General features: G+C 35.9%; 1 pseudogene across 1 annotated transcript in view; it reads right to left on the bottom strand.

The window, feature by feature from the left end:
• Positions 1-3,584: 3,584 nt before the first annotated feature.
• LOC122724613 overlaps positions 3,585-14,895 on the bottom strand; it is a 67,497-nt pseudogene continuing 56,186 nt past the window's right edge. Inside the window, exon 13 of the transcript XR_006352072.1 lies at positions 3,585-3,847. The product of XR_006352072.1 is annotated as a potassium channel AKT1-like (transcript). The remainder of the gene's footprint in view (positions 3,848-14,895) is intronic.

Genomic DNA, 14,895 nt, shown 5'->3' with positions numbered 1-14,895 from the left:
AACTCTCAACCTTTAACCCCCAAAATTCATTCAATCACAAACACAATTTTCAATTCAGATCAACGCTTCTAATAATTATACCAAAATAAAATTCTTCTCATGCAATATTAATTACAACCCACATATCTATTATGTACATGCCATATTTGTACAATTTTCATTACGTCAAGTGTCAATAGTGAGAAATGAATCACGAATGAGTGTCTTGTTTAGTAATATTTTTTAGGGCCAATGGTATAAATATTCCAAATCTTTGAGGATTTTAAATTTTAATCCAAAAGTTTTTTCCTATCGAAAATTCGGCAGAGTCTCCTATATATATTGGTCCTCATTCCATCTGTCAATGATAAAATTTCAATTCAGTGAACTCTCAATCTTAACTTTCCTAAACATCCTTCAACCACAAACACAATATTCAACTCAAATCAACACTTCATAGGTACCAAGTGTCAATAATGAGAAATGAATAATGGATTGAGTGAGCACATTATTTATTAATATATTTTTAGATAATGGCATAAAAAATTTAAACCTTTAAGGATTTTTGCATTTTAATTAAAAAGATTTTACTTGCTACAATAACTTAGAATTTAAAAACATTTAGCGATTCAATTCAAATTTGAAAGGTAAGTGGGGGAACATTTGCCGGTGGCTAACGTGACGTTCCATATGTATTTTTTTATTATTTCACGGTGGATTATACGCTACACATTAAATAACCAATGTGAGAAATTAACCACCGGTTAATGCTAAAAACCCAAGTTTGGTGTTTAACTGACATGACTTAAAGTCAAATTTGAAAATTGTTGCCGAAATAGTTTAACTACGCTTTTCCTAAGCGAAGCAATTCTGCAGGTTACAACATCTAGAGAGCTCAAATCATAGTCGTCTAACAACCTAGGATCCTTAGTCATCAGCACTACCGCCGGTGCAGTCTGTGCTACGTGAATGACCTTACTCTCAAGAATTACTGTCAACATTGTCTTTATATCAAATTAATAAATATCAAATCCTGGAAATAAATTTAGAGATAATTATTTTTATATTCTTACAATTTACTCTAATTAATTAAAATATTAATATAATTTTAAAATTATATTAAAATATTTTTATATTCATATTCAATTAAATAAAAAAATATTTATTAATATTTATTTATTTTAATTGTTAACTTTATTTTAAATAATTAAAATATCTATATAATTTTAATATTATATAAAATACTCTTATATTTTTATTATGTTAATTAAGAATAATATTTGTTAATTTTTATTTATTTTATCATTAATTGATTATTCAAAATAAAAAATCTTTTAATATAAATTCAATTAAATTTTTGTATTTTTATTACAAACCATTGTCTTATTTATTTAGTTTTTGCTAATTAAATCTTTATATTTTTATTTAAAAGTAAAATAAATCCAAATATAAAATATTCTTATTTTTTAATAATAAAATATATTTTTATTAATAAATTTTTTTTATAATTATTTACTATCATTATGTATTTTTTCTATTTTTATATTAATTAAAATACTAATTTCTAATTTAAAAAATAATATTTTGTTAAAAAAATATTATATTAAGTCAGAATTTATTTAGTTCTTAAATAAAACTACATAAATTTGTATAAATAAAAAAAATAGATTTAATTTACCCTTAAATAAAAATATATGAGCTTAAGCAGAGTTATTTTTATAAATTTTTTTATTTCAATTACTTTATTAATAAAATAAAATAAACTATCAATCCTTTTTATCTGTCTTTATATTTTCTCATATTTTTTATATATTTTTTATAAAAAAATAGAGATTTATAATTAATAATAAAGTGTTGGTAATTTAAATAATCTCGAATTAATTGACGAGACCACTGAGTCGTAAATTTTTTAATATGTCATCAATTTGAATATACAAAAAAATCTTTGGTTTTATCGATAAATTAATGGTAAAATGAATACAATCTAATAAATTTTTTAATTAATAAAATAAAAATATTAAAATATTTTAATATAATTTTAAAATTAAAGATTTTAATTGATTAGATTGTATTATTTTAAAATCAAACCGAACTGAATCAGACTAGTTTAATTTAAATTGGATTTTACTAAAATTGATTCAGTTTGATTTTTATAAATATTAAAATTTTAATTTTTAATTTATTCACTTCAATTAAATTTCAAACTGAACCTATCGAATACTAATTTAAATAAACTGCGAAAGTGAAACTTTAACTTTAATTTTTTTTTTCTTGTTATTTATTCTTTAAATTATAAATTTGTTATTATAGATAATATTAAAATTATTATTAAAATTTTTAAAAATTATGATTTAATCTCTCTATTTTAATAAAATTAAATGTTTAATTATACCATTTTGAAAAATTATAATAGTTAGTTACTGTATTTTTTCTTTCGTTTACTTTTTTAATCCTCAAATAATTTTAAGCATTAGATTGAATTTCATTTAAGCATTACAATTTTATAAATATAATTATACAATCCTCTAATGTTTAATTTCATCAGTTTGATTCTAAAATGAATCAGCCGCCTTTTCAAAGAGTTTACCAAATAGATAAAATAGCTCTTTCAAAATGTATTATCTAGATGAAAAAGTTAAACTAAATATCCTCATTAACATTATATGCATATAGTTAGGGATGATTATTCATTCGGTTCGATTTAAAATCAAATCGAATTTAATAAATTAAAAATTAAAATTTTAATATTTATAAAAATTGAATCGAACTGATTTTGATTAAAAATCGAATCAAACTAAATTGATCTCATTCAATTCAATTCGATTCGATTTGATCAGTTTTAATTTTTAATAAATCTTTTATTTTTTACTATTTATTTTTAATATTTAAAATTTAATTAAAATATTTTAATCTTAATATGATTTAATTTCTCTATATCATTGAAAATAACATATTATTATCACTAATCGGTTCGATTCAATTTTTTTAATTTTTTTATTAAAATCAAATCGAGCTAAAATAATTAAAATTAAAAATCAAACCAAATTAAATTGAATAAAAAATAAAACTAAAATTTTAAATTAATTTAATTCAATCAATTTTTTTAATTTCAACTGAATATTACTCACTTTGTTCACTTCTATATATAATTAACATGTTAATATTGATTAGTTATTCATAAGATAGTCAAAGAGTTAACGTTTGAATGATATTTTCTTCTAAATGATGTGTTTCTATCCGAATGAAAAGTTATTGATCCGAATCTAAATATTATCATCCAGGTGTCAAGCATTGATTTAAATGATAAGTATAAAATCAGATTTTATCACTGGAAATTACGAGCGACACGTGTCTATAATTTGAGTGAACATAGTACTGAGCAATATCAGTTATATAGTCACGTAGATTAATTTTCAATTTCACAATTCATACTTGAATTAAATATATTAGCCCTTGAATTCATAATTGATGGTGAACAAATGTAAATACAGTTTATTTATTTACTAATTAGTTAATATATTAATTTTAAAAAATATATTAAACATTCTAAATAATTTTAAAAATTTATTAATTAATTATTCGTTAACTTCAGCTATTAAATATTATAAAAAAATAAAATAATTTTTTATAAAAAAATTAATTAATAATTATTTTATAAGATTGAAAAATTAATTAATGAGACTCTGTCAATTGTGGCCCGTCACTGAGAATCAATCAAATTTTCTGCTCCTGAAGGAAGTTTCACCAAACAGTACTTTGATGTTGGCTCTTTCAAGATCTTGGCACAACTTCCTGCAGCCATTTGTTTCATCATCTTGTCCCACAATTGACATTTGTTTCATCATCTTGTCCCGCAATGAAGTATCAGCTGCATATGTCATAATTAATTTTTTTTAAAATAATTAAAAATAGAAAAGGACTGGAGAGAGAGAGAGGAACAATACGTTCATATTTTTTGGAAGAAAGCATCTGAAGGAAATGAAAATCAAGATTTCAAGCTTACAGCAAACTTATTTTAAACAATAAATTGCACTACTCACTTGTTATCATCTCAACATTCAATCAAGAGGGAAAATAAAAAAAATAAAAAAAATAAAAAGTTGCTAAATTTCTTCATTCCTTTCAAACAAATTATATTGCTTTCAATCGTAGCATATATGTTCACTTTATCAAGTTTGGTTCACATGTTTTGATTTTGGTTCACTTGTATCAAATGAAAAGATGTACTTGTCTTGGTGTGACACTGAGATTGATTTCAAAAGTGTCACCAATTGGTAACATTTTGCAAAATATAAATTTTCAAAGACAGTTTAGAGAACTTTATAAGAGGAAGCATTTTGAGAAAAGCATTGCATCATAGCTTTTATGGTTCCTGTTGGAGAAGTGAGAATTCCACATCGATAAAAGAAAAAAGGAAGAGTTAATAAAGTGAAGTAAGCCCAATCCAAATTGCCTAAGTGCATTTTGAAGATAGCTACCACATCAAGTTCAATTAAACCCCATTATGAGATCTAGCACTCTCACCACATGCAGACTTGGACCAGACCTATCATCAAATTCCAACAGTGATATCGGAGCCCAATTGAAACAGCCAGGCCCAAACTGACACAAATAACTTTTGGGCCCACTTTCCACTTGGCCCAAAATGGTTAACCCAAGTTATTTAGTAGTTTCGTGCTAGCTATTATATACAATTCCAATTTCTCATCCTCTGCCGATGTGGGACGGATTTGCGCCGCAAATCCGCAAGCAGACAGCTTAAGCAGCTGACCATTACACTCGGTCCCGCTAAATTTGCGACGTCCTCGTCGCAACTGAAACCATTACAATTGCTAACAAGAACCGGACCCTTGGGTATTGTGCTTCGCTAATACCTCGGGCGGCTCCACCTCGTCTCACACGGGTAGCCCTTTCCTCGCAGGCCCACTAGCTCCGCACAATTTGTCTGACCCAGGGTGGCTCTGATACCAATTGAAATAGGCGGGCCCGAACTGGCCTAATAACTTTTGGGCCCACTTTCCACTTGGCCCAAAATGGTTAACCCAAGTTATTTAGTAGTTTCGTGCTAGCTATTATATACAATTCCAATTTCTCATCCTCTGCCGATGTGGGACGTATTTGCACCGCAAATCCGCAAGCAGGCAGCTCAAGCAGCTGACCGTTACAACAATAGCCTCACGACTTATCATGGTCCTCTAGAGTGGGTCGAAGGACTCCCAAGTATCCTGACTAAGTCATTACCCACGTGAACAGTGGCATGCAACATGGCCACCAAGCTCTCCTTAAAATTTGCTTTCCATTTCTGTTATTTATCTAAGTAGTGTCCATCATCTAGCCACTCCTTAAGATAGTGCCTAGAAGACAAGATCAAGTAGTGTTGCATTCGTATTTAAATACCAGTATATTGAATGGAAGGGGAGCTCAAATTTAATCCAACAACCTTGGTATATTCTCACCCTAAGAAGAATACTTCTAAACCCAAAAAACTCTAAGAGGCTTTGACTAGGACCTAACATTGGTATCAGAGCCACGACAACCAATAAATAACGAATTGAGAATTTAGAGACAACTCTCAATGGCCTCCTAACAAACCTTGTTTGAATTGAGGAAGGAGTAGCTGACAAACTGCACCAATTGGAAATAACTATTTCGAAACTCTCTAAATCTTTTGTTTCTCATCGTATCTAACTCAACCTATAACCTTCGATCCAGCACTCTAAATTTTCATCTCACCTGACAGGAGAGTCATCACAGAATTTGTGTGAAGGTGCCAGGCCTCCATTTTCCTCTAAATTGGCAAAGCTGGAATTTCCACGCTGTAATACCCGGCTAGAGTCCGGCACCGGAATTCCTGTTGTTTGGTGGAATCCGGGGTGTCGAAATTCTATAAAAAAGGTAGAATTTATGTTTTACTAAGTGGTATGATTTGTATTGATGTTTTAAGGTTAATGGAAGTGAGTTTTGAGTTGAAATAACCTAAGGCAGTTGAGCCAAGTTCGGCCGCCGAAGGTAAGTTCGGCCGCCGAAAGTGTTCGGCTTCCGAAGGTAAGTTCGGCCCCGAAGGTTGCATGAGTTTGCATGCGATTGGGCAGCCGAAATCGAGTTGGCCAGCCAGCTTTTGGGCATCCTTAGTCAGCATTTTGGACAGGTGTTATGTCCACCTTGTTGCCAGAAGCTTGGCCACGTCTCCCATGATTTATTTGCTGAGTTTGAGCAGATCATGTAGGAGTTTCCTAGTGTTCAAGAGATTGTGAGAGTGTTGAAGCAAAAGTTAAGCTTTTGAGGGTTAGTACGGTTGAAGACGAGTTGATCTGTTTTCCTTGGATTCAGAACGTTCATCTTCCTGTTTATAGAGGTAAGGGAAGATCTGGACCTTGTTATATGGTTTCTGAAGGTTTTATGGGGATAAAGGAAGGAGATGCATGCTTAGGGTATTAATGATAGTTTTGATGCTTTATGCATGTATACATGTTTATGTGTTATGTTTGTTTTGGTTGTTGGGGTTATTAGATAGTTTTGGACCCCTGTGAACATATACTTGAGTATATGTATGTTGAGGAGGTGAAGTTTGCATAGGTTGAGAAGTTGAAGGAAAGAAGGAGATGGTTTGCCGTTGAAGCTGAGTTCTGGAGGAACTCAGGTTCGGCAGCCGAAGGTTCATTCGGCCGCCGAACCTCCTGCATGGTGGCTAGGTTGCCACAGCTTGCCCCCGAGTGTTTTTGCATGTTCGGCTCTGTTTGGGGGATTCGGCCGCCGAAGGTGCCGCCGAAGGTGCTTGAGTTTCATCTCTGGAAAGGACATTCGGCCGCCGAACCTGCCGCCGAAAGTGTTTTGTCCAGCTTTTCTTTTGCATGTTTTGCATGAGTTTTAGAGTAAGAGTAAGGGATTTCTTGGGTAGTGTAAAAGAGTTATTCTTAAGATAGTTTGGTCCCTCATTTAAGTCTTTATGTGTTTATACAGACCAGAGGAACCAGAGAGAGCAGCAGTGAGTACTGCTCCAGAGTTTACTGAACCTGCAGAGTCAGTCCAGAGCCAGAGGTGAGTGGAACTAAACTTAATGTTTTTAATGAAACAATGGAATGTTTTAGCATATCTCATGCATCATGATTATGCAAATAGGTTGCCTGCATTAGTATTCACGAATATGTTGCATTGCATTGTTAATTGTTGGTGTGAGTAAATGCTGAATGATCCAATAGTCTCTGAGTTAAGACCAGGAGCCTTTGACTACGCCCTGGCAGGTATAGTAAAGTCCAGGAGCCTTTGACTACGCCCTGGCAGGTATAGTAAAGTCCAGGAGCCTTTGACTACGCCCTGGCAACGGTAAGTACAGAGGTGTTATACACACATATACATATATGACAGGAAGACCAGGTGCTCGATTCTACGCCCTGGCACGGAAGTTACTGAGACTATGTGGTGACAGGTTTACTCTTGATGTGGCTTGTCTGTGTTATGACGCATTTCATGAGATCATATTTTATGACTGATTTTGTTATTCTACTCACTGGGCTATAGAGCTCATCCCATTCCCTTAATCCCAGTCTTGCAGGATTTCAGTGTACAGTGTACAGGGGAAGGTCAGAAGAGTTCAGAGATAAGAAAAGAAACTTGTAATAGCTTAGAGTGGACATGTAATATTACAGAGATATGTTAATTGTGTTTACAGTTAGAATTGTGCTTGACATAGTTGTGTTGTAAATCTTTGGTTGTGTACATGATCTGTTGATGTATATATTTTGCTGAGTATGTGAAAACCCAGGCTTAACAGGTATGAGATAACCCATCTAGAGCCAGCTCTAGACAGGGGTACAGACAGAGATAGTGCATGCACAGGTTAAGCCTTGGATCAGGAAAAGAGTTTTTATTTTCACATAAAATGTATGATCATGTATGAGATTTACAGGTACACAGAGAGTATAACAGGCTTGCTACGGGTTCCGGCGGCCTTAAGCCGACCTGAATCCTAGCGCCGGTGACGGTCCATTTTGGGGTCGTTACAGATTAGTATCAGAGCCCTAGGTTCATATGATCGGACCTATATAGAGAGTGTCGGGCTCATAGAGATTAGAGTTGGTCAAGCACAATAGGAATCATGTCCACTAGGATAGGATGTTGAGTCCTGTCTTTCTGATGCGATGAGATGCATATGCATGTGTTTTATGTTTGAAATATATGTTTATGTGCTGATATGCTATAGTATGTGTTGTTGTACAGAGGTAAGATGCGAGGAACTCGTCGATCAGCTCGATTGACTGGAGTCCCATCAGATAGTGAGGGAGTAGCTGCTCGTCCTCCTGCATTGCCAAGGGCAAGGTCACAAAGATCTAGCAGGGAAGGCATGTCAATAGACCCTAGAAGGTCTGTGGACGAGAGCAGAAGAGGAGTAGTTAGAGGAGGTGGATCAGAAGAAGTGAGGGAGGCCATGGAGACAGATCCGTCTATGGATGAAGGTATGGGAGAATCCGAGGGAGGCGTTCAGGCCTCAGGTTATGGCTATCCATCCTTGTTTCAGGATCCAGAGTATCCGATGGAGGGTATGTCGGAATACTCTCGTTTTGACCCATATCCTACATACATGCCATATATGCCATATCCTCACTATTACCCATCATATCCACCATATCCTATGTATCCACCCTCCCCTATTCATCCAAGTGCAGCACACCCAGAACTAAATGAACCAGCACCTCCACCACTACAAACAGAACCAGTAGCCCCTGTTGCCCAAATTTTTCCATCTAGTTCATCTGGAAGTAAGGTAAAGATGACTGAGTACCTTAAATTGGATGCTCCTAAGTTTACCACAGGAGATGATCCATTTGAGTACCTGAGATTTGTGAAGATGATTACTGATGAGTTGGGTGCAGATGACAGTAGAGCCATAGAGATGGCAGGATTTACACTGAAGTGTAAGAAGGCTCGGGAATGGTTTAAGAACTATATAGAGCCCAGAATGAACAGTATGTCGTGGGGAGAGTTCGCTAATGAGTTTGCAGGGTGGGCTTTTCCTGATAGTTCCAGGGAGATGAAGATAATTGAGTTTGAACAGTTGAGACAAACAGATGAGATGACTGTTGATGAGTTCACAGATAAGTTCCTAGATCTGCTTCAGTACGTGGGTCAGGCCTGTGATACTGATCAGAAGAAGGCGAGGAGATATACCATGAGACTTCATCCTAGGTATTCTTCTTTGATCCTTCCAGCATAAAAGGAAAGTTTTCACTCTATTATAGATGCAGCCAGGAAGATGGAAGCTAGTGCTAATATTCAGAAACAGTCAAAGGCACAGGCTTCGGGTTCTAAGGCCCCCAGTTCAGGTTCTACAGGCAGTAAGAGATGGGATAGAGCGAGAGGAACAAGGAAAGGGTTCTGGAGTAAAGTCAAGTCAGGTCTGGGAATGGGTAGTGGCTCAAGCTCTGGCACAGCTGTTCCAGCATGTAGGAGATGTGGGAGACCACACAGAGGAACTTGTCAGTTGGGATCTACAGCTTGTTTTAGATGTGGACAGGTAGGGCATTTTGCTCGAGAGTGTCCTCAGGTGACTTTTGTGGCACCTTCCCAGCAGATGAGTTCAGGCAGTGTAGCTCAGCCAGTAGGGCAGCCAGCGGCTTCAGCTATGCCTCAGGGTAGTGGTAGAGGTAGAGGGAGAGGGGCAGCCTCTACTTCAGCAGCAGGTTCCCGAGGTGGAAATCCTGTAGCCCCAGCACGGATTTTCACTTTAACTCAGGAGGAGGCGAATACATCGAACACAGTGGTGTCAGGTAATCTCATCATTGGGTGTTCAGATGTGTATGCTTTGATGGACCCCGGTGCTTCTCATTCCTTTATTGCTTCGAGAGCCATAGAGAGATTGGGTTTGATCAGTTCTGAGTTAGAGTATCCTCTCTGGGTCAGTGGACCCAAATGTGACCCATCAGTGGCAGTGTCAGTCTGTCGTTTCAGTCCAGTATTCATAGAGGGTAGATGCCTTCCAGCTGATCTTGTGGTTCTAGACTTGACAGATTTTGATGTCATTCTAGGGATGGATTGGCTATCTGCATATAGTGCTACTTTGGACTGTAGAGAGAAGATAGTGAGTCTCAGAGACCAGGATGGGTCAGAGTGTGTCTTCAGAGGAGACAGGAGAGGTACACCCAGAGGTATGATTTCAGCCCTTCAGGCTCGTCGTTTGCTTAGGAGGGGTTGTCAGGGGTTTCTAGCTCATGTGAGAGAGCTAGACAGTCAGGTTAGGGAACCAGCTACAGTACCCGTGGTCCGAGAGTTTCTCGATGTTTTTCCAGACGAACTTCCAGGACTACCACCTGGTAGGGAGATAGAGTTTGAAATAGAATTGCTGCCTGATACCAGACCTATCTTGATTCCTCCCTACAGGATGGCGCCAGCAGAGTTAAAAGAGTTAAAAGAATAGTTGCAGGACTTGGTAGATAAGGGTTTCATCCGCCCTAGTACCTCACCTTGGGGTGCTCCAGTACTTTTTGTCAGAAAGAAGGATGGATCCCTCAGACTTTGTATTGACTACAGACAGTTAAACAAGGTCACTACCAAGAATAGATATCCTCTGCCTAGGATTGATGATCTGTTTGACCAGCTAGCTGGAGCAGATTGTTTCTCTAAAATAGATCTGAGATCTGGATATCATCAGTTGAGAGTCAGAGAGGCAGATGTGCCTAAGACAGCATTTAGAACCAGATATGGGCATTATGAGTTCTTAGTGATGCCGTTCGGGTTGACTAACGCCCCTGCAGCATTTATGGATCTCATGAACAGGGTATTCAGTGAGTTTCTGGATCACTTTGTCATTGTGTTTATCGATGATATCTTAGTGTATTCCAGAGATGCAGAGGAGCATGCCCAGCATCTGAGGATCGTTCTGCAGACACTGAGAGAGCATGGTTTATATGCCAAGTTCTCGAAGTGTGAGTTTTGGTTGAGGAGCATTTCTTTCTTGGGACATGTGGTATCAGCAGATGGAATTGAGGTAGACCCCAAGAAGATAGAGGCTGTAGCTAACTTGTTGGGAAATCCCGAGATTAATTGCAACCCAGTTGCGCAGCGGAAAAATAAAATTTTGGATTTCCTTTCCCAGAATCCGAGTGCTTCGTTTAAATCATAAGAAGAATATGAGACTAACCTGTTAATCTCGTAAGAAAGATACACTGGCGGACTGATGGTGCTGCCTTTTCAAACGAACACCCTCTATGGTATCCACACGAACGTCTTCTATCCTTCTAGAGTGCTAGCTCTTTCAAAGACGGATAGATCATGTGCTCCACAATCTGCAATCTTTTAGACTGAGTTTTCTCAAAACTTAACATCCCATACTCAATCTGTAGAATGAGTATTTATATATCTCAGTCTTTTATTTCCACACAAATCCTTTTCCTAAAAGGAGTTGTATTTTTCCTACAATTCTTTTCCTAAAAGAATTGTACAACTCTTTTCCTAAAAGAGTTGTGTTCAGAACCCACTATCACAATCTCACAGATACTCAAATATCTTTATGTGATAGAGTCCTATATCTGTAACAGTTACAGATAGACTGCAGATCTTTTAAATATTATTATCTCATAATAATAAATAATTAATATTAATAATAATAACACATTATTATTATTAATTATACTAATGGGCTTTTAGCCCATTAATATAGCACATCAACAACGTTCTTGTGTGTGACCCAATAGGCTCATATTAATTGGCAATAGGCCCAGTCCAACAAGGCCTATAAATCATAAGTGGCCTCTAGCAAGACATTATGACTACCCAACTAATATGAGGATCAATAGTCCGATAAAGCCTATTAAATAGAACATGTATTAATCCCTTTGTCTCACGATATCTAGTTTGAACATAAGTCATGGTCAATGTCAAACTTATATTGTTCAAACTTATGATTTCTCGATCTCTAAGTAGACTGATAAATTCAAATGATATTGATCACACTATCAATTCATTTGAGCACGGCCATGCATTTCTCAGTCTCACTTATCGAGGGGCCCAGAAGATATCTCTCTCATAAAGAGGGACAAATCCTATCTTGATTGTTCATTTTCCTCTACATAATTTCTATTATGTTCAATCATAACCTTTATGATTGTCCGATTAAAGACAACGTTTGATTATGTCAAAACATAATAGTCCTTATGTTGGAAACTATGACAATCTCAAGTCAAAGGATTAAGACATAACTACTTTGAGATTCACTTATGACAATGACCCATGTAGTGATCTCAATGCGGGTCCATCCAATACTTTGTTCTCCAACAAGTATTTATGATTATTGAATTATATCAACATATACATAATCATCTCATGATTATCAATCAATAACCATACCAGTTATATTATTATCATCATAATAATAAGTAACCAGGGATGATAATCATTATTATGTAACATGCAAACAAATAATAATGATAAAAACCTCTTTTATTAATAACCAAAACGACATGCAAAAAGGCCCAAGATAATGGCCTAGGGCATATACACTAACAATCTCCCACTTGCACTAGGCCTAATTATACAAGTATCTAATACCCGTAGACCTAGTGTGCTGATCATGCTTGACCTGTGAAAGAGGCTTGGTCAGTGGATTTGCAATGTTGTCATTTGTGTCTGCTTTGCATATTTTGATATCTCCTCTGAATAAGGTGATATCGCCTGAGTATAATTTTAGATCTCTAGTGAGATCTGGGCTCCTTTGCCTATGCTATGGCACCGTTATTACTATAATAAAGGTCCATAGGATTTGCAATGCTGGGAACCATTCCCAACTCTGAGATGAATTCCTTCAACCAGACTGCCCTTTTTTAGCTGCATCTGATGCTGCTATATACTCAGCTTCTATTGTAGAATCTGCTATAGTGCTCTGCTTGGAACTCTTCCAACTAACAATTCCACCATTTAAGTTGAATATGAATCCTGACTGCGATCTGAAGTCATCTATGTCGGTTTGGAAACTAGCATCTGTGTAACCACTTACAACTAGCTCGTCTTCCAACCCTCCATAAACTAGGAATGCATCCTTAGTCCTTCTAAGGTACTTTAGGATATTCTTGACAGCTGTCCAGTGACTTTCACCGGGATCTGCCTGATATCTGCTTGTTGTGCTCAAGGCATATGAGATGTCTGGTCTAGTACATAACATGGCATACATGATAGATCCAATAGCAGAAGCATAAAGGATCTTATTCATCCATTCTCGCTCATCAGATGTCATAGGACATTGATTCTTGCTGAGATGAATACCATGAGTCATGGGCAAGAATCCTCTTTTGGGATCTTGCATGCTGAACCTTTTCAGCACCTTGTCAATATAAGTACTTTGACTCAGACCGATTATCCTCTTAGATCTATCCCCATAGATCTTAATACCAAGGATATATGCAGCCTCACCTAAGTCCTTCATTGAAAAAGAATTCCCTAATCAAGTCTTAAACCTTTTGCAAGGTAGGGATATCATTTCCAATGAGTAATATGTCATCCACATATTGAACTAGTAACACAACTGCACTCCCACTAACCATCTTGTAAACACAAAATTCATCTTCATCAATGAGTAAAAGTTCACGATTATCAGTCATGAGAAATCCATATCTCTCAGGCTGATGACGTGTCTTATCAGATCTGCATGGGACTTGTGTCACCCTTTCAGTCTCCACAACTGTTTGTGGTACTGGAAGTGGTTCTACTGGCGGTTCAATGCTCTCTTGTGGTGCTTGAGTTTTCTCAAGTCGCACTGTACTCCCACTGAATCTCTGAGAGATAAATTCCTTTTCCAAAAAGGTACCATTTCGAGCAACAAACACTTTGTTCTCTGAGGGAGTATAGAAGTAGTATCCTTTGGTTTCCTTAGGATACCCCACAAAATTGCACTTGATAAATTTTGGAGCTAACTTATCTGAAACTGGGCGTTTCACATAAGCCTCACAACCCCAAATCTTAATGAAAGACAAACTGGGCACTTTCCCAGTCCATAACTCATATGGTGTCTTTTCAACCGCTTTCGATGGTACTTGGTTCAGAATGAATACAGCTGTTTCCAAGGCGTAACCCCAAAACTATAAAGGGAGATCTGTTTGACTCATCATAGATCGAACCATATCTAATAAAGTTCGATTTATCCTTTCAGAAACATCATTCCATTGTGGAGTTCCTGGTGGAGTTAATTGTGAAACAATTCCACAGTTTCTAAGATATTCGTCAAACTCTTGGCTCAAATATTCACCACCTCGATCAGATCGAAGCATCTTAATAGTTCTACCAAGTTGATTTTGTACTTCATTTTGAAAAGTTCTAAACATTTCAAAAGATTCATGCTTATGTTTCATTAGGTAGACATAGCCATACCTACTGAAATCATCAGTGAATGTAATGAAGTACTGATAACCTCCCCTGACACTAATGCTTAGTGGGCCACATACATCTATATGTATTGAGCCCAATAAGTCTGAAGCCCTTTGACCTTGTCCAGTAAAAGGGTCCTTTGTCATCTTACCAAGCAAACAAGATTCACAATCTTCAAATGATTCAAAATCAAATGAATCTAACAAACCATCTTTATGGAGCTTAGATATGCGATTCTCATTTATATGGCTAAGACGATAATGCCATAAATTTGTTGGGTTTAACTCATTTGGCTTAGTTTTCTTAGAAGTTATGTTATAGATATTGTTGTCTCTAGAATCATCTAGATTAAGGACATAAAGGCCATCTTATGAATTTGCAATACAATAAAGCAAATCATCTTTATTAATGGAGCATTTCTTATTCTTAATAAGAAATGAACAAACCTTCATCGTCCATAACAGAAACTGAAATAATATTCCTACTCAAAGTAGGAATATAAAAGCAATTGTTCAGAACTAACAAAAACCCATTGGGCAATACAAGTTCATCTGTCCCTACAGCTAT

Source organism: Manihot esculenta, chromosome 9 (genome assembly GCF_001659605.2).
Source record: "Manihot esculenta cultivar AM560-2 chromosome 9, M.esculenta_v8, whole genome shotgun sequence".
NCBI classification, from domain to species: domain Eukaryota; kingdom Viridiplantae; phylum Streptophyta; class Magnoliopsida; order Malpighiales; family Euphorbiaceae; genus Manihot; species Manihot esculenta.
The sequence above is the reverse complement of the archived record's forward strand: the minus strand, read 5'-3'. Positions and strand labels throughout refer to the sequence as shown.